The sequence below is a fragment of the Heliangelus exortis genome, chromosome 3 (genome assembly GCF_036169615.1).
Source record: "Heliangelus exortis chromosome 3, bHelExo1.hap1, whole genome shotgun sequence".
In the NCBI taxonomy this organism is placed as follows: domain Eukaryota; kingdom Metazoa; phylum Chordata; class Aves; order Apodiformes; family Trochilidae; genus Heliangelus; species Heliangelus exortis.
This window is the reverse complement of record NC_092424.1, coordinates 60,115,510-60,141,279: the sequence shown is the minus strand read 5'-3', so window position 1 is coordinate 60,141,279 and position 25,770 is coordinate 60,115,510. Positions and strand designations below refer to the sequence as shown.

Below are 25,770 nucleotides of genomic sequence, written 5' to 3'. Positions count from 1 at the left end.
TGGGTTTGTGCCTGAGTCCAACACTTCATATGCTTGTTAGTCATCTAAGTGCTTTAGCTGTTCTGTGCTTTTTGGAAGGACATTCCCAGCATGAAAGATTGTAATATAAAACAGATAACAGGATATGCATGAAAGTCCCAAGGGAGTAACTATTTAAACAAAGTTTTCTGCAGAGAGTTAGGGGAAAATGACAGATAAGGAAGATTTAAAAGAATAATTCATTTGTGAACACCAAGAACGGGGTTGGGAGGACTATTTAGAACTGTCTTGTATGCAAGGAAAAAAGGACTAACTTGCCAAACCACAACTGCAATGACATTCCCATATAAATATATATCACTAACTGCAGTTCACTAAAGCAGCCTCACCCATTGCAGAAAAGCCTTTTCAAGACCACATCCAAGTGGGGATGCTGGGTTATTACACTAAACTCTCAGACCAAATTTCAGTTCTCATTCTATATATCCAGAGATATATATCCAGAGACATTTCAAAGCTCCTCAGCAAACAAATCCAAGTTGAAAACAATTTACTAACAGTTTCTTTTTGCAAACATACAGAGCATGACATTATGAACTCCACACCAAAGAGACCTATTTAAATAAAACTCCCTATCAGTGTAATTTGGGGGTTTCTTTCCCTCTTTCTGACCTCACCAGTTTCAAAGCTGAGAAAAGAAACGTTTGAAAGCATCTTTACCTTGCTATTCTCTGACTATACTTCTGTTGCATTTCATCTTAGATCCAAGACCATATTTGAGTGCACAATTGTGGATTTCCCCTTTACTACCTAAGTTTTCCTTGACTCTGGATTCGCCTCCGAAGTCCTTTGAAATACAAAGCAGTGAGAAAAGGAAAATTGGTGTATGTATGTAAACATAAACTCATTTCAGTTTTGTTACCATATTATACTGGTTAAAAATTGGGTTTTTTTGCAAGACCACATTCCTGTGTGGAAGCCAAAAGAATCATATCCTAACATAAAGAGACTCAGATTGTTGTTTCAAATTACATTATGGTCTCTTAGGAATCAAGACCCCTTGAACAATAGTTCCTAAAGTGAGATCATAGAATCATAGAATTGGCTGGGTTGGAAGGGACCTCAGGGATCATCAAGTCCAACCCTTGATCCACTACCGCTGCAGTTACCAGACCATGGCACTGAGTGCCACATCCAGTCTCTTTTTAAATAACTCCAGGGATGGAGAATCCACCACTTCCCAGGGCAGCCCATTCCAATGTCTGATCACCCTCTCGGTAAAGAAATTCTTTCTAATGTCCAACCTAAACCTCCCCTGGCACAACTTGAGACCGTGCCCTCTTGTCTTGCTGAGGGGTTCCTGGGAAAAGAGACCAACCCCCCCCTGGCTACACCCTCCTTTCAGGGAGTTGTAGAGAGTGATGAGGTCTCCCCTGAGCCTCCTCTTCTCCAGGCTGAACAGCCCCAGCTCCCTCAGCCTCTCTTCATAGGGTCTGTGCTCGAGTCCTTTCACCAGCCTGGTTGCCCTGCTTTGGACCTGCTCTAGGACCTCGATATCCTTCCTGAACTGAGGGGCCCAGAACTGGACACAGGACTCGAGGTGTGGCCTCACCAACGCTGAGTTGGTGAGACGTCTGAGATGCCAGAGACCAAGAACTGGAGCTCTAGTCCAGATGAAGCCTGGGATGTGCTACTCTTAAGGTATCTGCCTGAACACATGATCCAGAACAAATAACAAGCCAAAAACTTCCAGCACTTAGAAAATGTGTGCATCTAAGTCTCTTTAGTAGAATGGGAGAAACACAGATCCATACGGTAGACTTGAGCTTTGGGAAACAGTATAAACATCAGAACAGTCAATTAATGTTTAATCAATTCAGTAACTAGTGCGTATAGAGAAACACATTAAAGGAGAAAGACTGATACTGTAGTTCTTTATTTCATAGCTCTCAGTCCTCTTAATTATGAGCAAAAAACTTGCAAAAACAAGCTAACAGTGAACTAAAGAACAACCACTGGAGAGAAAGTTAGGAGTAAAAAAGTGCAGTGGGGGAAGGAAAGAGAAAACAGGAAACAGATACTGAAGACAAAACAGGAAAAAAAGGTCATGATTTGTGTGATAGACAAAAAACTGCAGTGCAGCCAGAGAGGGGGGCAGGGTGGGAAGACACCAAAATCTGAGTATGGACTAAGTTCCATTGCAGAGGTTACTGGACAGCACACAAGGTCTAAGGGTTCGTCCTTCAAGTGTGAAGCCACAGGAAATTCAGAAGCTCACATTTCACCCTCAGATATAAAATCCTGCCTAGGAAAATCACTAAATCACAAAATAATTCATTGAAGAAATGGCATGTGCATGTCTATAGGACTGTAGGACTATAAAAGCAAAAGCTTTAAATATTCTGCCTCCCTTACAACATCCACTTTCCACAGAAAAACTTCTCCTCAAGAGCCTAAAATCTCTTTCCTGTCCAATCAGGTGCCTCACAAGAGGCAATATTTTTCAGACTTTGCCAGGAGCTTCTTCATTTTCATACAATTATTTAAGTTTCAGTAAGATTTAAACACAGTGCTTCTTCCTTTGCACATGTAATTATTTATTTTAAGTAGTGAATGTTTGCTTTACATTGTCTAATTGATTGTGGGAAAATTGTACTTCCTGCAAGACTGGGTTGCTGTATCCCCAAATCCCTAATATGAGAGTTCACTTTTGTTTTTCAGGCATACCTGCACATACATGTGTTTTGTTTCCATTCAATACCACGATTTAAGGCTCATTTTAAATTCAAAAATTTAACTACATCTTCAGCTCACCAGCTCCTACCTAGTAAGCTTCTTTGTGTTTTAAAACACATCATTAATTATATCCCATTTACTTCTTGTTGAAGATCAGTGCTTTATGGTAGTTGTAAAATTGGCTACTCTAGAAAAAATTCTGGTTAGCAAAAAAGTTTTACAGATACAGAAACTTGGGCACTACAGGGAGAAACTGACACAGGAGACACTCACTAGTAAAGCAGTGAAACCAAAGCAAAAATAGGTTTCAAGGACTCTTATCTTACATACTGCAAGTATTTTGATATGTTCTATATAAGTAGACAACATCAGAGTCCTTTCATTTATTTTTCATGGTTCTAAGGCAAACCCAAACACAATTACAGGCTGGGTAGAAACATATTGAGAACAGCCCTGAGGAAACAGACTTGGTGGTGATGGTAGATGAAAAGCCCAACATGAGCTGGCAATGTGTACTTGGAGCCCAGAAAGCCAACCAGGTCCTGGAAATGCATCAAAAGAAGTGTGGCCAGCAGGTCAAGGGAGGTGATTCTCCCCTTTTCCTCAGCTCTTGTGAGACCCCACTTCGAGTCCTATTTCTACTTCTGGAGCTCCCAACATAAGATGGCCATGAAGCTGTTGGAGCAAGTCCAGGGGAGGGTCATGAAGATGACTGGAGGGCTGGAGCACCACCAGTCCTAGGAGGATGGGCTGAGAAAGTTGGGCTTGTTCAGCCTGGAGAAGAGAAGGCTCCAGAGAGATCTTATAGGGGACTTCTAGTACCTAAAGGGCGCACACAGGAAAGCTGGGGAGGGACTTTTTACAAGGGCATGTAGTGACAGGATGAGGGGGAATGGTTTTAAGCTGGAAGAGGTAGATTTAGCTTAGTTATTAGGAACAAAGTCTTTAGTGTGAGGGTAGTGAGACAGTGAAACAAGTTACACAGGAAAGTCATGGATGCCTCCTTCCTGGAAGTGTTCAAGGCCAGGCTGGATGGAGCTTGGAGCAACCTGATCTAGTGGAAGATGTCCTTACCCATGCAGGTGATTTGGAACTAGATTATCTTTAAGGTCCTCTCCAAACAAAACCATTTGGTGATTCTGTGATTCTATGATTCCATTTTCAGTTGAAACCCAGAGGTAATTTCTTAAAAAATTGGTGAATCCACAGAAGTTCAGTCTTGCTCAGACAATAATACTTGCAAGCCCCATATAGAAAGTGGAGACATCTGTGTGACCATTTAAGGGATTTAATATTGTAAACAAATCACAAAAATAGCATTACATGTACAGATCTTAAATACTGCATTACATGAGAATTCTGTAAACTACAAGGAGTTATGAAATTTTTTGTTTGTTTTTAAAGTTAAAACCTGGAACAGAAGTATTCCCAGCTCAGTTTCCTTTGAAATAACTACGATACAAGCTAAAAGCTTGTTCTTGTAACATTTTCCTTTTGAACAATCCAAGCTAATCCATGCTTCTATGACATCCCTAAAAATCCGAGGTCAAATCTGAGCGTGGAAGAAACAGACACCACTAGCTATACATTCCAGATTAGCATAATGCAAATGTAGCAAAGCTCAAATGAACTAATTTCTCTTCTACATCAGGTGAAAGAAAGGATTTTGTTTTGACAGATTCCTTTTGAGCTACTGCTGTTGTCAAGTGATTCCCTGTAACTTCATTAATGACCATGACCACATTTACACAGAAGCAATTAAATACTTGAAGTAAAATGAACATGCAGTCTTTTTACTGCAAAGAAAAATTGTGGCATTTTTCATTCATTTCTCATGCCAATTAAAACAATGTTCCTTTGTCTTCTGTAACAAAGGGGAATGGCTTCGAAACTCATTATACATATAACATATACTGCAACAATTGAGATGAAAGTTTTAAAGACTGAAGTAAGCTTGGTGGAAAAAAGAAAGCAGAAAAATGCAATTTAAGGCATTTCTTCTAGGACAATGCAGGTAAGTAATATTGGATACTTGATGTGACTTCCAAATAAGAGTTCCAAATTGTCAAAAAGACAATCTTTCATCCCACATATGTTATGAGCCAAAATATTGCACCATACTTCACATAAAACAAAGTATGCTAAGCTATCAAAAAATTTTAAAAATGTTGCGAAATTACTTATATAATTCTTATTCTGAAAATGTATTACCAGCTTGTGTTACCCCACGCTAAGATGCACTAATAAGGCTTTTATATATATATATATATATATATATATATATATACACACACACACACATGTATAAATACACACGCACACTCTATAGTAATGAGACATTTAGATGGAAATGATGAAAAAAAGAATTATGTTGGAGCAGAAATGTCCATAATGCTATAATGGGAAACACTGTCCCTAAATTCTGAAGACATAGCAACAAAGCTATTTTAAGCTGTGTGTGGTCTTTGTTTGTAACACACTTCTCACTTCATTTTTGTTTCATTTATAAACATGTTTTCCACCCTCTTCTCTCATCTCTCCCCTTTTGTATCTTCACTTAATCTTATTTACTTTTTTTAGAGTCTCCCTGATTATCAATTAAGTCCAATGCCTTCCACTCTTAATTCCATCACCATTGCTAGAAAGCCAGGGTCCTAAACTATGTCAAAAGCCTGGCTTACATGGAGACAGTTTGACCAGCTTATATTCTTTTGTCCAGGTGAGATGTACATGTGTAAACTGGAAATTTTAAATAATATCCACAGAAGAACAAGCAAAATAAGCTGTCCACAACATTATTTTTATGGCATTTGCTAACTAATATATTTAAATAAAGTACTTAAAAGTTGTTCAATTAAATACAGATTATGCCACAGGCAAATATATATTGATGAATTGGCTTCAGAAATATGGAATTAATTTCTGCAGCTAATTTTTTAAGCAGAACTCTACTACTACCTAGTATTAGGTATTTGTAGCTGCCCAAAGCAATGGGAAACAAGTCCATATCACAAAATGTATAGGATGTAGAATCAAAGGGAATTCACTTCTTCCTTTTCTATGCATCACAACATACGTTCCAGTTTGTGCTCTCAACATTTACCTTAATAATCAGAGAAGTGACATAAATCCTCTTAAAACAAAGAGATAATTAAATCTGAGAATGGTATAAACCACCAGCTTTTCCTGCTCTAATCTCCCAAAGTATCTTCTTCTGAGAAATGTGAATTGATTATGTTCTTGTACCATACTCTATGAAGACCTCCACACTCCCTAACTGAAGGGATTACAAGCATCAAAAAGCAACACGAGAGCTCCTTTCATAGGGAATCTCCTCCAGAACAGCCCCTGATTAACAGAGATGAAAGCAGAAGGCCTTAGTGCTTTCCAAAGAATACGCCTGACAAAAAACCCAAGGTAATGTGTATCTAGAAGAAAAGGACTCTATGCTCTGTTGACATTGTCAGTGACCTCCTTTCAACTGCCATGGCTGGGATGAATAGCCTAAGTCACCAATCCATTTTATGACTGCTCAATCTGAGCCCCAGTTTAAGCATCATGCTGTGCTGCACAAGCTGCAGTAATCTGACTACAAGTTAAGATACGTGGAGAGCTGCAATCTCCTCATGACCAGCAGACAAAGAATATCCCTCATCTCTCTAATTGAGGACTGCATTTCTTTAAAGAATACTTTTTACAGCTCATAGAATTGATATAAAATTTTCAGGAAAATATGTATTCTGCATTACTCAACCCTGAGCAGGTTTTACTGTTTGCAGACCTCATGCAGAGGTAGTAGAAATATCACATTCTTTTTCTTTTCAATATTGACCATGACACTATTTTAAGAATTGGCTCTCACTAATCCTTAGAATATCCTTTAGTAAATGAAAATAAAACCAGCAGGGAAAAAAAAAGAAAAAATCAATTATCCAATGAAAAACTGTGAGAGGGAGAGAGAACGTTTGTGTTTTTATTAATTCTTAGCAATTCAGATCTGCAGGAAAAAAAAAAAAAAAAAAAAAAAGAGCACTGAAGTCTCTTGGAAGCAGTGCAATATTTCTATTTCTTAGTGCTTAATCCCTTCAGGAAACACAGCAAGAGGAATGCAAACAAATTTTAAAAAAGCTGCACTGGAGCAAGTTTTTTTTTTTGTTCTGAGCACTTTGTTGAGAGCGATCCAAGAAAAGCTTCTGATACTTAAAATCTAAGTTGATGGAAAAAAGCTAGTATTTTAAACACTTTTTAAAAAAAAAGATAAAGAAATAGCTCTGTTTGTATTGCTGTTTTTAAAATTTAAGTTGTTTTAGTTACAGGTGCTCAAACAGATCCGACAGCTTTAAAAGATTAAAATATTATAAATAATTAAAATATTTATTAATGAAGTAAGATTTGGTAAGCCACTTTCTCAAAGTGTTCAAAGTTTTCATTCGAGACACCTGTGAAGCACTTCAAAAGCACACAGTCTAATACTCCACGGATAAAGTGTTTGGCTTTTTTTCTGAAAAGGATAACCAGGAACCACTAGATTCTATGTATGGAAAAAAAAATAATTCAAGGTTGAATGCCAACTTGAGTTATATTCTAAATAGAGCTAGACCTGACTAGTTTGTGGACTGAACACAGAATTTATTGTTGTATTTATAATTAAAAAAAATGTTTTCAAAACATGGCATAAACTATTAAAACCATTCCAGTGAGATATAAATTCTGTGAAGACACTCAGTTTGATTAGAGACTTGGTGTGTACAAAACACATCATTATTTTCAGAGCTGATTTCCAAACTAATCATGCTTGCTAGGAAACAGTGACCTGCTTTTTAATTGAAGTGTGTCAGGCGCAGCTTCTAATCAGGAATTGGGCAGTCCATAGGTTCTAATTTTTTTTTTTTCCCCCTTGTTAATGTATTTCTGTATTAAATCATCACACCTCAGTCTCCTACTGGTAAGCTACTTTTGATAAACTCAGTAGGTCAAAATCCTTAAAAACTACTCTCTAATAGCTTTAAAATCAGGTTTTTTTCTTTCCACTTTTCAGCAGGCTTTTAAAAATTGTTAACACTGTTAGTGCTAATAGTGTTTTACTCTACGGCCTCTTCCAATATATAAAGCAGCAAGGCCTTTTCCCCACCCTTTCTCCCTAGTCTCTTGTACATCTATCAGATAATTCCATTGGTCCTTTAGAGCCCTGACACTGATACATATACTTTGAAGGGTAAGAAGATGGGGTATTACAGATTCTGCAAGACTTGGTAGAAGCTTGACATGGGTTGGTTTATTAGCACAGATTTATTCAACAGCAGTTTCAACTATCCCACCTCTGAATTTAAGTTGTGCCTAAATACCTATACCCATATCATAACTTAAAAACAAGCTTTTAGTTCCCAAACCAGAATGCACACAGATTCACACAGAAGATGCTGTATCACACTTTGAAAACATACATACAAACATCTGAACTCGTATTCAGATGGACACCTAATGAGCAGCATCAATACTTTTTTGTTGACCTAACCACGTATCCAGGAAATGGTACTGTTGAAAGCATTAAATCCTAAGATTTCTTATCCAAAATTTCCCTTTTTAAAGTCATGTATCTCTAGAAAATGTTTTTTCTCATAGCTGCCTTTCTTACGTGTCTCAAAGCAGCAAGTATGTGGCTGCATACACCCAAACTACTTCTGAAACCAGGAGCAGTCATAAGGAAGAACTATAAAACTCTGATATAGCCATTATATTTTGGGGCCAGTAGCCTGAGTTGCTGAATTTTTGGTATTTCAGGAAATTTACTTAGCTACATCACTAGCTGCTGTAGTCACATTTTTTACTGTAGAATAAATACATTCTAAAAACATCCAAAAATAGCATAGACTTGGCCATTGGAAAGAAGCCCTGCCAAACTTTTCCCCTTACACAACTGTATTCCTTAATCTTCTGAAATTACAAATAATGTAATCAGCAAATAGACAATGAGACTAACTCTAGGAAGTATTTTACTCAACTCTTGATTAAAAGATGCTCTTAGTGAGCCAACAGACTTGTTTCCAGTATGAACAAGAAGCATGACTGCTATATGAATTATGTACCCTCCCTAGATGTCACCAGTAGGAAATTACATATGCTAAAAAAAATATACAGCTTATTCCGATCCCTACAGCATACATTATCAAACTTCCATATTGTTCTAACCCAAACTTTAATATAACAAGGCTCTAACATGCATTATGTTCTTCATACCTTGTCTCAGTTTAATAAACTGACCAGCACTGCAGACTTTTCCTTAAATACAGGGATTTCTTTTCATACTTGAAATGTGGTATGTACTTTGAAGAGGTGAAATGTGATAGGAAAGATAATGACCAGGCCATTACTAAACCAGATTCTCCATTCTAAAAGTGTCCCAACAAGCAGAGTGGAGTTTCAATAGATTTTTTTATTTCCCAGGTAGTGCTCTTCATGCAAATCCCGTGTGAAAAAACAGTATGTTTTGCTACTTCAGGATTATGAACTCTCCAAGGAAACTTTTAATACTTATTCTGAAGCTGAATGGCATAGGAGTAAAATAGGAACAAATCTGCCCATGAGCAAGTGTGTACAGTAGCTTCATCTTGCCAAAAGATTCCACAAACATGACTCTCGTTGTATAGGAGATGTCCAACTGAACAGCAACAACCCTTTATTTCAAGCTGCTATTTTCTCAGCCTCTCACTACCCAATAAGATTTACTGAGGGGTTTTTGCAGGTCAAATAGTTACAGCTAAAAGAATCAGCTTAGCTGTCCAAGTGCTGTTGCACAGTGCAGACCCCACAGATTAATCTCTGTTTACTAGAAATGTGCAATACAACTTAAATCTTTCCCAACAGGTGTAACAAATTATGTTTCAGAACCATGAGTTCTATCAATAACATTAAACATTTTAGACAAAGTTAGTTAAGGTGAATATTACTTTCTCCTTACTATACTTCCTTCCTCCCTATCTGTCAGCTCAGTACCTTGACATAATGATTCCAACACAACCCTCCACAAGGCTGGCAGCTCCACAGAGTTCTGTGCCATTTTGCTGGAGTGCCACACACACTCAACTCCTAAGGAACATGAAAAAGGGGAAAGGCAAGGTGCTGGACAGAATACCCCACTTCTTGCATCACCATTTTTGCTCCAAAACTGGAAGGTGAGGTATCACGAGGGGATGAAGGCTGACACACAAGAATAAGGCAGCACGAGGAGTGCTGAGCCAGGCTAGAAGGCTCAGCCCACGCAGCAACCAGCACACTTGTTTTGCATTGCATAACCAAATGATATGGGTCATGAAAGTAAGTTCTGAATATACCCATAAATTGGAACACTTATTGTAGGAGGAATATCTTGTGTCAATCATTTCAAGATCCAGTACACGAAAAAAGAAACCTAAAGTTTGCTGAACACATTAAGCCCGACACTTGAACAGCATCTACAAAATAGCAAAGACCCGTTCAAAAGTGAGCAGTACATAACACATGCTAATTCACTGACAGAAAATACACTGGAAGTGACTCCTCATTAAGTGTTCTTTTCATGTTTTAGTCAATAGATGCATCATTTCTGCACAGAACTGCATGCACAGTTCTGTTTCTCCCCCATCTCCTAGGTTAAAGAGGGGGGAAAAAGAAAAAAGTTATAATAGAAGGATTTAGAAACATTTACTGTGAAGACAAGCCAAGTCTCTTCTGTACCAGTAATATTACTCTAGGTACACCGTACCAACTAGGATGTCTGCTCCCCAGATCTTGTAATAACTCTGTATTAACAGACTACAGTATTTTCCCACTTTGTGCAGAAGTCTTTTTGCACCGTTTCTATAAGTTTCATACAAGACAATAAAAATCTACAAACAGAGGAGTAATGGTAATTGTCATTTTCCCACTAGCCATCAAAAGAATTTCTGAATAAATGTGGTATTACCATAAAAGAAAGCATGGTATAAAAACACATTACATTCATGCATTAATTTAATTTTTTGGTTGTAATGCAAAAGCTACATGAGCTTTCAGAGTTCCCCTATCACTGGATAAACAAAAAAAAAACCCTCAAACATCAAATACACAGTAACACTACAGTGTAAACAATTGAGAAGATCTGATACAAAAATCAGCATAGATTTCTGGACTAACTACATTAAATACAAGGTAAGTGTTTTTTCATACAACAAATGTATGAGATTTGGGGGTCACTTTCCCTAAAATGTAGCAAGATGACCAAACCAAACCAACCTTTCAATGGCATTTACAAAGGTCTTAAAACAGGCATTATGTTTACTTTCAATTCTTGATGACCCAGGGGACCTATTCCAAATCTTTCATAGCTAACAATTCAAACAGACTAACACTCACCAAAACTGAAACTAGGATTTTTTTGACTTACATTGCTGTCATAGTGCTCAGTCTCTCCTTTATGCATCACATCTATTCTTTCAGAATAGAAACACAAGCGCAATGTACTCTCTCTGCTGCTCTGAACAGACAACTCTCTTTGTAGCCACTCAAAGAATGTGTTCTACAATCTCTCATAATTTAATCACTGTCAGTCATAACAGTCTATTGGGGAAAATAATCCACTCATTTATTTTATCATGAGTGCACTCAAGCATGGTCAATTTATGAGCAACAGAGTCACATGTATCAACCACGAGAGATCCATTATAGAGCTGCCAGAAAGTTCGTGAACAAAACAAGTTGCTTTACTCTGATTATCCACAGGCTACATCTAGAGATCTCATAGTTTTACATACAGAAGAAACAAAGAACTTTCAAGCAATAGTTCTAATGTTAACACATGTTCATGCAGACAGCAGTAGGCTAATTACAATTTCAAATGTTAATATTAAGTTACAGTATCTCATTCAAATTAGACAGTTCGTGGAAGTAAATGTCAGCTTAATATCACCGTAGTTGCTCACAGGGCATTTGATACCATTAACACAGTTGCTAGTGCTGAGAGAGCAAATGCAAAGCTGCCACTGCAAGGGTAGGAGTTGCTCAGAGCTCCAGAAGACAGAGGAAGGCTTGGGAGCCACCAGGCTGTGCAACAGCCAGGAACTGCAAAATTGCAGTCAGACCATTACACCTGCACACATTTAACAAGCCCTGTACACACAGTTAGATTAATGAAGTCATACAAGTACTAGCAATAATAGGTATGAGATACTCACAAGAGACCCTGTCACTGCTAATCCAAAAATTATCATGATGAATTAGTAGATACTAGCAGACTGAGTTCCAAAGTTACACACAGGAAACACATGCATATACATTTTTTTTTTTTTAGTGTTTGTACACATATGTATGTACACTATAGCCTCATCTCTCTCAAGCACCCAAGGATTCCTCACAAACTTTCCTCCTACATTAAATGTCATAGAAATTCCTATTATAATAGAGATTGGTCAGATAATTCAGATTATTAGAAATCCTAATTTTTGTAAGAATTTTCAACTGATATTTGTTGTGGTGGGAAAAAAAAAAAAAAAAAAAATCACAAAGTAACTCACCAAATCTTGATTTTTTTGTGTGCCATATGCAGAACACCTTCACTTTAAATTTAGCTTCCTCATATCCTCCCGTTTAGAAAGGAGATATAAAAAACACTGGTAAAAAAAAAACAAACAAAAAACCACCTAATTTCCAGTGCTACCATTTTCAGTCAGGATATGCAAATAAATCTGGATGTTTAAAAAGAAACCAAAATAAAGAAGCATCACTGTGAGCACTCAGCCACTGAAGGTCCTTGGCAAGCTACAGAAGCCTCACCCACCCGTCCTTTTTGGCAGCAGGATGATGCTACAGGGTAACCTACGCAGGAGACACAGCAGACGTCACTGTACATCCTGCCAAAGCCCTGCATATTTATCTGGAGAAAAACTGCAGAAGCACTACAGATACTGACAATTTGGAACGTGCTCTGGTTTGCATTATGCTGTGTTCCCTAATGTACCTGACCAAAACTGCAGAGCAATTCTCACATTGTACAGAGGGTTGGTATTTCTCTAACTCTGCCAGAGAAGATTCCTAGACAAGTTTCATGTTTCTTACAGTAGTATTTGATTATGAGGCAGAATATAATTAATCCTCCACTTGGACACTCAATCACTTAATACAATGCACTCCAGTTAATTAATAAAGCCAATACAAGGTAGCTGCGTAGGTATTTCTTGAAGTGAATTTTTGGCTCCTAGAAGAAAACCCACTTGGAATGCAACAGCTTCCATAATGAAAGTTAATTAGTGACTTCCATAAGAAATCCAGTGTATCAGATATGTCTATACACATCAAAACTGGTATAAAAGAGCATCATGCCTGTTCTCTCATTTAAAGAGATTTAATTCAATGTCTTGAAGTGTCTGGTATCATGAGACAGAACTTCTTCCAGTAAACTGAAAATTATATATTCTGAGTTTTGTTTACAATCAAAAAAGGACTTAATACAGCAAATCTCCTGCCTACCTTCTCACTAAACTACTGGTCACCATACCATTCAACTTTTAGATGTCAAAACTATAAAGCGTAGACCAGCACCACAACTACCTGAAGTAACTTTAATTCAAGCCAATACTTTACAGGAAACCTCTTCAGGCTCCAAAGGTTACTATTGTTGAATTTTCCAAAGGAGTCAATGAGAAGCCATTCTTCATGCAGTGTACAGCTTTAAAGACTGCCAAGCACTCAGAAAAAGGCCAAGAACAAAAGCTGGAATTTACTTCCCAATTAGGCCAGACAGACTAGCTCCTCAGTAAGCAAACACTAGCAAATACACCAAGTGTTTGCCATGGTTAAATTTTCTAAATCAGAAACACTCATGTTTGAGACTCATGCATTGAAAATCCGATTCTGCCATTTGTTCGTTATTAAATTCCGAACAAGACAAAGCAACATAAAAATCCATCTCAACAATCTCATTCACAAAATTAACTACAAAAAGTCACTATATACACATTACACAATTAATCTAGATTATCTATAAACTCCCAGAAACTGACAGTTATCACTTCTATGCAAGTCTTGAGTTTCAGAATTAAATCTGAAATTTTATGATATTTTTCAGAAATGTTTTTAAACTTAAGCATAAGACAACTATATTATATAAAGACTTCTAAGAGCCTGACTAACTAACACCACTTAACGTCTTGAGCAAGAACATAGCCCCAGCTACTCTGCAACCACAGCAAACACAGCTTCTGGCAGTCTAGAAGTGGCTCCCCTTCTAAGTTAATTATCAATATCAGGCTACCATAAGGGCAAACATGGTTACCTGAATCCCCATCTAGTCACAGGGCTATCAGAGCACCGTCCTGAGACTTGGCAATGACCCTGCAAATCCACTGCATTCAGCACTCCACCCATTACTTACTGCTGATGCTTCCCTCTTTTTGAGGAAGAATGTGCAACTCTGGATTCTCAGCCAGACAGAACTTTTGGCATGAACTCACAGGGCACAGGAGTTAATGGTCACTTTAGGATAGCCCTAGACAACTATAAAAAATTCAGTTTCCTACTCACTGTTAAGCCAGATCTGTTTGAATGCCTATATAAAAATGATGAATATTTCTGATCTTTTCAAAATAATTAAAGGAACACTTACTTTAAGAAAAAAATAGAAGACTGTGACTAGACCAATACTGAAAGTACAATAGATTCTCCTAATCTACTTCTCACAAAATTATAATAGACTGACACAATGCAACTGTTTGCATCAGACTCCACAAGGCAATGAAAAAAATATTCCACAGAAAGAACATTTTCAAGGAAAATTTACTTTATCTCAGAAAACACAGCACCTTACTTTGCAATGACCAACGTTTCAGTATCTCTAGCCTGAGGCTGCATTCAGACAATATTATAAGCATAATCACTTCCACTTTGATGTACACTTTATTGCTGAAAGTAAGCAATACCTTTCTATGGCACTACATGCATCAGAAATTACCATGGATGCATTACATCATTTCAGAACTCATTGTCAGGGCAACCTCAAGACTGACATCCAAGGACTATGTCGGGCACTACAAATGCTAACGATAAATTCTCTTCAAATGGATGTGCTACAGAACAAGTAAAAAACTGTTTCAAAGGTGAATATTTAGCACTTCCAGAAATACCAGGAAGAAGCTAACTTGACAAATAAAATCTTTAGTAGAAAAAGCTTTCTATTGTCATGATACATCTCCATCTTTATTTCAGTATAAAGCTAGTTATTCTGCATTAACTTTTTTCAAGAAACTAAAGACTTTCATATTAGTTAATATTTTTTTTATATATAAATTATTTGTTGAAGGAGGTCTGTTTTTTACAGTGGATTTACTGGTTTAGCTAGTTCACCTGATTCCAACAGCAAGCTAGAGGAGTATCATAGGTCAAGCACCACATATCTCAAATTACTTAAGCTTTAAGTTTTGTACATGTTATTGAAACACTAAAGCTTTTCAAGATTCCCTCAACCTTTTCTCCTATTTCTAGCTAATATGATCTGCTAAATAAAAAGGAAGCATTCTAAAGAAACATGCAGCTGTCAGAGGAGATACATGATACAACTAAAAGCAAAACAAAGACATTTAAACATTGCTGATACTTCATTTTTAAGATTTGTCTACTCCATTAAAAAGCACCAGACATGTGACTGAGTAACCATTTAATTTGTTTGCAACTTTAGGGACAGAACAGTGCAAAACCAAGGCTTCTTAGCAGTACTTGGAAGACCAGCTTTTACCATTCAACTCAGCTTTGCTGCAGCAGCAACACTAGCTCTTAATTCCATCCTTCCTCCCATAGTTGAGGAGCCCCAGTTACCTCCAAAGCCTCGCTGCACAGTGACTCTGGTCCTGCTGCCCCATACTCTGCTCCTGGCTCCTCTCTGTCCAAATTTCTCACCAGACACAGAGCTAAGGATAACACAAGACACAAACTTCACTCTAGGTTACCTCAGCCTCTCACAGAGAGTGCCAGTGCAAGAGGATGGGGCAAGATGCACAGGCAGAAGAGGTGGGCTGCAGACCTCGTGCAGGATCAACCCCCTGAGCCATTCAAGCAGCTCCTGGGCCAAAACAGGCAAAGTCTTGGCACAACCTCCACCCTGAGAATTTAATCCTTCCGGTTTTGGGTGAACTTCTGCTGCCCTTATCTGGCCCCCTCCTTCCAAAATCTTGAAAACCATTGCTTTGCCACCAACACTAACTTTTGTAACAAAAAACCAAAACAAAACCACAAACAAAACAAACAAACAAAAAAGTGGCTGTTTGGCAAACTTGTGTAGCCATTCCTATAGGCTCTCTCACAGGGGTTTAATTTAAACTAAGCTTTTAGATTGACTTCATTTTTGGAAGGGTGAGGGTGGGTAGAGACAGAAATCAGGCAAACACTGCTACTGAAACAAAACAAAAAAGAAATTACTTTGTTTCTAGCTACAGCTAAATTATTACAGTGAATTATTTCACTGGAACCTCCTGAAGTGCCTCAGGAAACATTCTTGTGTATTAAGGCTTACAGTTAACTCTACAAAGCCATACTATAAATTCTTATCTCTTTACAGCTGTCCCTCTGTTTACAGCTACACTTAACTGAACTGCCACTAGCAACCTGTATTTTACAGACTCAGGCTACATAAATTTTAAGAACTATTGTATGACATCTACATTTCCCCTTCAATTCTGTTCTTTGCATCTGCAACTTGCCAGCACTTCTCAGCCATAGGGTCATTTGTGTTTAAAAACTATTCTCCATAGTCTTTCAGCCATTAAAAGCTTTATTCCTATGGCATAATTCTGACTAAACTGCAAAGTATTTTCAATAGCAATTTCAGAGAGTTATTTTTGTGTCTTAAAGTAAGAAGCATTGTTCCTTCCATTCAGTAATACCAAACAGGTGTAAAATTGCAATGGTAGGCAAGATAGCACCATTTCTTAAAGCTATGATATCTAAATCTTGCACCATCTGACACCTCAAAACAAAAATTTAAAATGCTCTTTCATTCAACTTTTCACTGCAGTGCAATCAAGTGTGTCCTCTCCTAACCAAGATAAACTAAGAAAATTGAATGACCAGCTCCATAACTAGAAGAAGGACGCTAGATACCATCTAGTATGGCTAGAAATACTAATTATGATTCCAGTTTAAGATAAATTTCCCCAGTTAATGTCTAAAATTAACTGTTACTGTTTAAGGATAAGCCAACTAAATAAAAAGCTAAGACAAACAAGAATTGTACCTTTGGTATAAGGTATGAGCTGTCAATGTGCACTTGCAGCCCAGAAAGCCACCCAGGTCCTGGGCTGCATCAAAAGCAGCACAGGGAGCTGATTGTGGGAGGTGATTCTCCCCCTCTGCTCTGCTCTTGTGAGACCTCGCCTGGAGTATTGTGTCCAGTTCTGGAGTGCCCAACATAAGGACACACAGCTCCTGGAACATGTCCAGAGGAGAGCCACTAATTTATCAGAAGGCTGGAACATCTCTCCTATGTGAAGATAGGCTAAATAAATTGGGGTCGTTCAGCCTGGAGAAGAGAAGGCTCTGAGGTGACCTTATAGCAACCTTCCAATATCTGAAGGGGCCTACATGAAAGCTGAAGAAGGGCTTTTTACATGAGTGTGTAGTGAGAGGACAAGGGGAAATGGTTTCAGACTTCAAGAGAGATTTAGGTTAGACATTAAGAAGAAATTCTTCCCTGTGAGTATGGTGAGACACTGGAACAGGTTGCCCAAGGAAGTTGTAGCTGCCTCCTCCCTGGAAGTGTTCCAGACAAGGCTGGATGGGGCCTTGAGCAACCTGGTCTAGTGAGACATGTCCCTAACCCGTGCAGGGAGATTAGAGCTACATCATCTTTGATGTCCCAACCCAAACCATTCTATGATTTTGTGATCTCTGTCTTCATAGGACATGTGGAAAAAGTTGAAGCAGCAATCTCTTTTGTGGTAAAGGGAAGGGGGTATATATAGGGAAAGCGTGACAGAAGGTTCCCAAATGAGAACTGCTGCCAAAGGAATTATAACATGTAATCAAAACTTTGTTTAGTTTTCTGCTATAAAGAGACAATCTGCAAATGAACAGTAACTTTTTCCTGATAATTGATACCAGCTTAATTAATGAACTATATGATATGGTTAAGGCAAATAGTGATTTTTTTTTTTGTCTTGTCTATGACTACAACCTTTTGTGAAATACCAAAGTCCTCAGAAATTAAATCCAGGATCCTTGACTCGAGGGAGACATCTAAACGTAGAAAAAAACCAAACAAAAACAAAAAAACAACACCCAAAAAAAAACCTGTGGCACTTCGCTTTCAGAATAAACTTTTTGAATCTCTGTACAGCAAAAACTATGCTTATGAACATACCGAGAAAGCCTCAAACATGAGTGATTAGGAAATCTTCCTGTATCTTAATGACTAAGTCATGCTCAACACCTTGATTCTATTAAGATAAAAACCACTTTGTGGTAGATAAAACTGAAACTATGGAAGACTACAGTTATTTCAATTGTCCTTTAATTGGCAGCATTTCAGGGCTCCTTTGAAGAAAAACAAATACACTGTTGTGTTAATCTAATTCCTCCAAATAATGGAGAGTAGTGTCTATATGCACAGTAATCAAAGCTTTTACTCTTGGTAGATTTAGCTTTTCTTGGTGCAAACTTAAAAAGCCATATTTGAGATCAAACCACAGACTAACAGATATTTGAAAAAACTGAGCTAAGTACCAACAACTTGTTACTGTCAGACAAGTCACACAACCAAATATATCAATAAGGACTGTATATGCCAAAAAATACACCACAAGACACAGCTTATATGAAGTTACAAAGAACATCAATAGATAAGCTTCCATTTTATGTTAAGGTTCTATTCAAAACCTACATACCTCAGAATTTGAGAAAACTGACTGGCTCTAAAAATCTCTCCAAAAACACAGAACAAAATTAAAACAAGACCAGAAGATGTATTTATGTTCTTTGTAAAAGCAGTTTACAGTCAAACAAATTGGTAAAAATATTCCCTACTGAATTACCTTTAGTCCCTCAAAGAATTAATTTTAATATTAATGAAATATACTAGATTTTAGGATGCAAGCTTTACACACTTTAAAGCAAGTTTTAAATACAATAAAACCTGAAGACATTAAGTTGGAAAAACATGTGATTCCATGACTTGATGTTCACTATGTTCATTCCACAATGATAAAATGTATTTGTAGATGGAATGTTCCCATTAAATTTCATAACTGTATTCTATTCAAACGATCCAGAAGAACAAGTTTACATAAAACACTCAAACTGTTAAAATAACACTTCAGGTACCTTATTAAGCTTTATTAAACATATTAAAAAATTGAAGTTTCTTTAAAAAAACATGCATAAAAAAGGTACTACACTCTTCCTGAAAACAAAAGGGATACTGGACATCTGGTCTTTCCCTCAGAATCTTTCCCACATAAGACCATTTAACTCTTTGTTTACTCCTCTTCACAATTCAGAAGGGTTTTGCCACTGTTCTTGTGCAAACAGGGGAGCCACTGTAATGTCAAAGGGCTTGGTTATCACTATGGATCTGATCACCGACTTAAGACACTATGCTTGGCCCCAGAGGAACTTTACAAAAATCTGAGCCATAGACTTAAAAATTGGAAGTAACGATCAACTTTGCATTTGCTAAGTAAGAAAAGACTGCGTACAAAATTTCTGGAATGCCTGCGTGGGCAGTGCCATTTGTGATTCTGTTTGTGCACTCAAACAATGGTTGACAGAAGATCTTTCAAATACAATTAGACTGCAGACCATTGGTTCCATCACAACAAGCCTGGCGTGTCCTCAAATTTAGGTAATATTCACAGGATATTTAACTAGGAGGCAGACATTACCACCAGCACAGCTGCCTCCTTGCCTTTTCCAGCTATTCCTTCCCTCTTGTGTCAGTGCACTAGGGAACAAAAAGGAGACCAAATAGAACCCAACCCCATGGAGCTTGCTTCCCCACTGCAGGCACTGGGATTTACTATGAAAACTGTCTGGGACACAGACTGCTGCTAGTGTTGCCTGCAATGCTGGCAGGCTGTTAAAAGTTACAAAGAGAGTATGTGCCAAAATATGTACTCTTGCTTGCCAAACATATAATTCTGATGCATATTTCCTGATAGGAAAAGGATTTAATAAATATGAGACAATTTCCTTTTTCCTTTGCTTAGAAACTGTCTTCTTTCCCATGTGCTTAAGGTCAGAGAAAAAAACTGCAGAGTATCCACTTTTAAAAGAAGCCAGTTAATTATCTGCCTGGAATACTCAGGTTCATTTGCTCATTCATATTCCATATTTTCTTAACACCTTGGATGACAATCACCAGAACAAGATCTGGAGTTTAGCACTTTATTCTGTCTCCCATTACTCGTGAAACACTTTAAAACATGCTGAAGTGTGGTATTTATTTGGCAACTATGGCCCTAGCTGCCTGGCCCACTCTACTGTGTGGTCTACTAGTAGTCTCTCTACTGGTCTGAAACAGAAAAGGAGCTCTCTGTGAGGGCCTATGGGTTTTGCAATTGAGCTGTGGCATCTCTTGATTAAAATCTTCATGAGAGGGGAAGTTTGCTACAGACTTTCCATGCCAGAGATTTCAAATAAATAACAGGATACATACAGGATGATTAATAGGTTGCGATGCTTAAAAAGGCAACAGAAAGATAGTAGGAAGAAAAGCAAAACATATAGGTCAGGGAATCAAATAGCAGACAAATTGCAGTGCCGAGGCACTTCTTGTTTGCTGCATTACTACAGAATGGTGATAGTCAAATTAATTATTTTGGTATAATGTTATATAAATGATACTAGTAAAATACTAAGGAAACCAAAATTAGGCTTTGAAGAGTCCCAGTTAAGGAAAAACTAAGGGCAGATAAATTCAGAAGATCTTGTTGAAGAACAAACGTGAAAGATCTATTATTAACCATATCAAAACACTGCATCAAAAATTATCTAAACACATTTAAGCAAATTCTTACTTTCTTAAGGCCTCCAAAGAATAATCAGTTTTCATCTAGATCTAACAGAAGAGTTGTCCATGCACTGAAAGATGCCCAGCAAATTACTTAAGTGTTACTAAGACAATGATCCTGACTGTATTGTCTCTAACATCCTTCTGCTAGTTAACATCTTTTCCTATTTGCAAAAAAGGAAATAAGACCTTTTAGTCATGACAAGCTGTCAGATTTCAGTTGCTAAAGATATATCCAGCTGAATGAACTTAAAAGCTTAGAGGATTCAGCAAAACAGTTAATGATTTTTGGAACAAAAGTCAACACCACCCAGTGAATTTGTGCAGGAGCAAGACTTGCTTGGGAGTAAAAGGTAGTCCACAAATACTCCATTTAACCAGGAGTATTAGTCATTCTTGAAGCAAAAAGCAGGCAAAAGGCTTCACATGGAAAGAAAGTGCTAAAGTAAATCAGTGTTCTCAACTGAAATTGGAAACAATGCCTTCTGGTTCCCAGTTCTAGGATTTCCAGAACTACCTTAAGTCTAACAACTGTGTACCACATAGAGCTTTAGCACCATCTGACATCTCTAAGACAGAGCTGCACAAGGACATAACAATCAATGTGAAACAAAAAAGAAAAAGTATCTTTCCTTCATTTTAGAAGTTAAATCATGTAACTTTTTAACCATTATTTTCTAAATCACAACTAGGCCTGTTTTTCCTGTATATATTATATATATACGCATACATATACACAGGTATGAATTCTCTTTTTTCCTAATCCTCTCCTACCCTATTAATTCCTATCTGAAGTACCCAATACAAGCCTGGAAGCTGGTCTTTGGAACCAATACGAACTACGGTCTTAAGAGTGCCAAGGTAATCACTGGCAAAATGTACACAGACTGTACACAACAGAGTACTACAAGACAAACCAGTAATCCCCCCCCATACCTATAAGATGCCCCATAGACTGTTTTCCACCATCCCACCCCTGCTGCACATTATGGTTTGCAGGTTTGTCCAGTTTTTGGTGCCCCAGTCCAAGAGAGTTTAGGACATACTGGAGCAAGTCCAAAGATGGTTAAAGCCTTGCAGCATCTGCTGTATGAGGAAGCAATGAGAAAGATGGGATTGTTTAGCCTGGGAAAGAGAAGCCCTGGGGTCAGGAGGATCATATCACAGTGTACAAATACCTGATGAGGTTAGCAAAGAAAACATAGCCAGGCTCAACACAGTGGTACCTAGTGAAAAGACAGAGGCAATGGAGCCAAATCAAAATACAGGAAATTCTATTTAAATATGGAGAAAAAAATACTTTTTTTTTAATTCTGAGGGTCACCAAACAATGGAACCAGTTGCCCAAAGAAGCTGTGGAGTCTCCATTCTCAGAAGTATTCAAAACTGACCAGACAGGTCAGGCTTGCATTGAGTGTGAGATAGGATTGGACTGGGCAATCTCCACAGATGCCTTCCAACTTCAACAATTCCCTAACTCCTGGCAGAAATAACATGACTAATCATATTCAGCAAGGGAAGTAGGAAAAAAGAGTAAAGATAAGAATGCTTTCTTGTTTTGCTATGACACATGCCAAGTACTTAAAAAAAAAAAACCTATAATGCCTACCTCAAACCAGCTAACAATGTAATCAAACTGAGACCAAGAGACACAAGCCATTATCAGATGTGTTAGGAATATGATGACAAAGACCACCTCAAAGTCCAATAAGAATGATGTTTGAATCACTAGTTTTGGGCCTGGTTTCCTACAGAGGTAAGGCTCACGCAACCACACTGTCTGATGATCATCTGTTTGTTATTATTCTCTAGTAATGCTTAAGTTCAATGGTCATTTATGACAAAATTTAGCAGTGGTCAAGAGGTCTTGATAATACTTCATTTCTACAGGACTAACAAAGCTAGTTACACTGGAAAGGCATCCAAATTAGCAGAGTCTCTAGTATGAACCCATAAGTAACTTATTTGGCTTACTAGCTTTACAGTCAGCACTTATCCACTAGGCAAAACTTATCTTAATGATGCTTGGATGGTTCTGTATCAAGTATATTTAGAGAATAATGGAAGAAAACAAAGGAAAGAGGTATTGACAACACAGGAACATCTATTGACAGGAAGAAAGCCCATGTTTTATCACAAAGAACAAAACAAAGTGAGAGAAAAACATACTTCGTAAGTTCTCCCACTGGAACTTATGTTTTAAATATTTGAAGTCCTGATGCCTTCAGATATACTTGAAATGAATTCTGAGGAGGATTACAAAAAGGTCAATGTATTTGTCACCACTAGCTAAGAGAGGCTAGTGCTTCAGTATTCCCACATTACTACTTCCAGCTATTACTGAATATTGCAGAGTGGAGCATCAGAGCAGGAAGGGAGGAAAAAAGAGAAAGAACATGAGTGAAGCAACATTTCAAACACATGAACCACTGATTATTACCTAAAAATTCTACTGCTCATTTCCTGATTTAGCACATTACTACTACGTTCATTAGTAAGTTGTTGGAAAAAGTTAGAAAACAATCTAGCAACATAAGCCAGTTTTAGCTGATAGTACACAGACAGGATCACTAAATCCTATTTATTCAGCTTGCAGGACTCTCATAACAAGTTTTTCATTCGGGGTTTCTTCCCTCTGCTCACTATCCACCACCTTGCAGACTAATTTGTGCCTTCACCCCAAAGAAATCTGCACTCAGATACGTGTGGACAGCTAGCTGGCCATAAAAGCAAGAAGGCAGGGCTGCTGTATTTGAATGGATAATGCACAGATGATAATGTAGATTTTTAAAAAATAAATTTTAAAAAAATTTTTAAATTGACTCCTGAATTATCAGTCTGATAACTTTGGTTAAACATTCATTATGGCTTTGCAAGTATTCAAATTAAGTTCACACTGATTATCAGTGTACCTGTTGAAGCTGAAAAATCTGAAAAAGTAAAATTTTATACAGTCATCCTGGAATTTTGGCAGCAGTAGTTCCTCCAGCTATAAATAACTCATGTCATCCTTTCTATAGCCCCCGTCACAAGAGCACGGAATTTCTTTCAGTTTACCTTATTGGGTATATTGAACTCTTAAACTAAAAGCAGAAAGTACAGCCACTATGAATGGAAACAGAAATGACATGTCTGAATCAAAAGGTTACCTCTACTCAGAGCTGGGCAGTCCACCTATTTCTGGTCTGAACACTGACAGTTTCAAAGCTTCACAGATAGCTTAGACAGAGATGGTTCATATATAGGCAATAAACAAAGCACTTCAGTCTCACACAGGGAAACGACTGTATCAGCTTCTATGTGACCTATGTTAGGGGTATCTCTCATAAAATACATTAGAGAAGTTAATTTGCAGCCTGTGTAGAGCTTCAGCTGCTTAATTAAGTTTCTTGACTTGGAAAAAGAGAAAAAAGTATAAATCAAGATACAATTCGCTTGACATTGAAGAAGAAAAAAAAGTGAAGGGTCTTTGACATTTTACCATAAGAACTCAGCAGATCCAATTTAGAACTCTCATAATGGCAACTCAACCTTTTACGAAAGGTCAGGAGATACCTTATATTTAATAACACTCTAGTCTCCTAATGCTTATGCAAGCTATATAATAGATAAAATTGTCTTATAATACCACAAAAAAAACAAACCAAAAAAAAAACAGATATATCTTAATGCATCCAGCTTTGCATTTTGGGGTAAAGAAAAAACAAAACACAAAACAAAACAAAAAAGACAAAAGCAATTTTCACTATAATACCTCCTAAAAAGTATTTTCTGCATGACTATCAGCTGCTATATTTCAACACTCACTCTTGTGCAAACTGCTGGTAGTGATCTGAGAAAGTTATTATAGACAGTCACAGTTTAAAAATTGTGTTACTGTAGACAATAACAGTCTATCATAAGCAGGAGATGCAAGTTCTGCTAATTAATACTTCTGCCTTTCTTATATATTCCTTATATTTAAGTCAACACAACTCAGTGAAGATGCTTTAGAAATATTTATCTTTGTAGCCTGACAAATATTTAAACTACAATTCCCTTCACAAGAGGAAAATAAACCATCCAACAGGAAACAAAGCAGCATCTTACTGAACATACATTGATATGCTGACTCAAATGTCTTGTGAGCACAAAACCACAATAATACCGAGTCATTGCATCAGACTAAGTCTCTGCACTTCTCACTTTCTGCTTCATGCTATTCAAGAACTAACTGCTAGTCAAATCTTTGAATACCACCACTTGCACTATGGTGCTAGACAAATAGCCAGAGCCCACTAGCTCTAAGAAAAAGACCAGCATTTATCTGAGGGGGAAAAGTACACCTTAACCTACAGAAAAGTACAAAAAAGTACAAAAAGCATACAAAAAAAGAGTACAAAAGAATACAAAAAGCTACAGAACAAAAACATGTGACTTAAGAAAAAACAAGAAACAAATGACCAAAACACAAACACAGAAAAACCAACCAACCAAAAAAAAAAAACCACCCACAACTTCACATACCTCCTTTTCTCTTGCTTCTTACCCCAAAAGTTATGTCCTTTTTAGCACAGCAATCACAAAGGGAAAGCTGGTGAAGTCAAAGCCCAGCAGCTTGTACCTATGCTCTCCATAGGAATTAGTTAACTTCTCTCACTGTGACTTCTCCCTTTGCAGCAGAAAGCTAAGAATTCATCTTTCTGCTTGATCCCTCAAAACTTCTACACTAAAATTTGCAAGTGTGCTTTAAAGTATAGCAGCAAAACAACAAAAGCACACAAGTGATTAAAAAAATTAACTACAACCTAGTCCACGGATCAAATTGGACAACTCATTAACATACACATGCTCCTGTGGCTGAAAAGCACTCCAATAATTGCTGGAAAAACTCTTGCAGAATATTTTAGCCCTTCAGGGTATTGGCATCAAAGATGGTTTTGTCTTGTGAATGAATGCATACACCTGAAAAGTAAGTGTAGCCTACGGCAGTATTTTTAAGCACCTTGACAGGTTATTCAGTGAAGAAGTCCCTCATGCAAACGAAGATGCAACTCAATGCTAACAAGGCA

The 25,770-nt window shown here is 37.5% G+C and overlaps 1 protein-coding gene across 25 annotated transcripts in view; it reads right to left on the bottom strand.

Annotated features, from left to right (window-relative positions):
• Positions 1-25,770, bottom strand: part of EPB41L2 (erythrocyte membrane protein band 4.1 like 2) — a 108,029-nt gene that overhangs the window by 70,850 nt on the left and 11,409 nt on the right. Inside the window, exon 1 of one of the 25 annotated variants that reach the window (XM_071740926.1) lies at positions 11,117-11,139. The exons of the other annotated variants lie outside the window; for them this stretch is intronic. The gene's annotated coding sequence lies outside the window, so the exon portion shown is untranslated. Of the gene's footprint in view, positions 1-11,116; positions 11,140-25,770 lie in introns of those variants that run through there. 25 annotated transcript variants of the gene reach the window in all.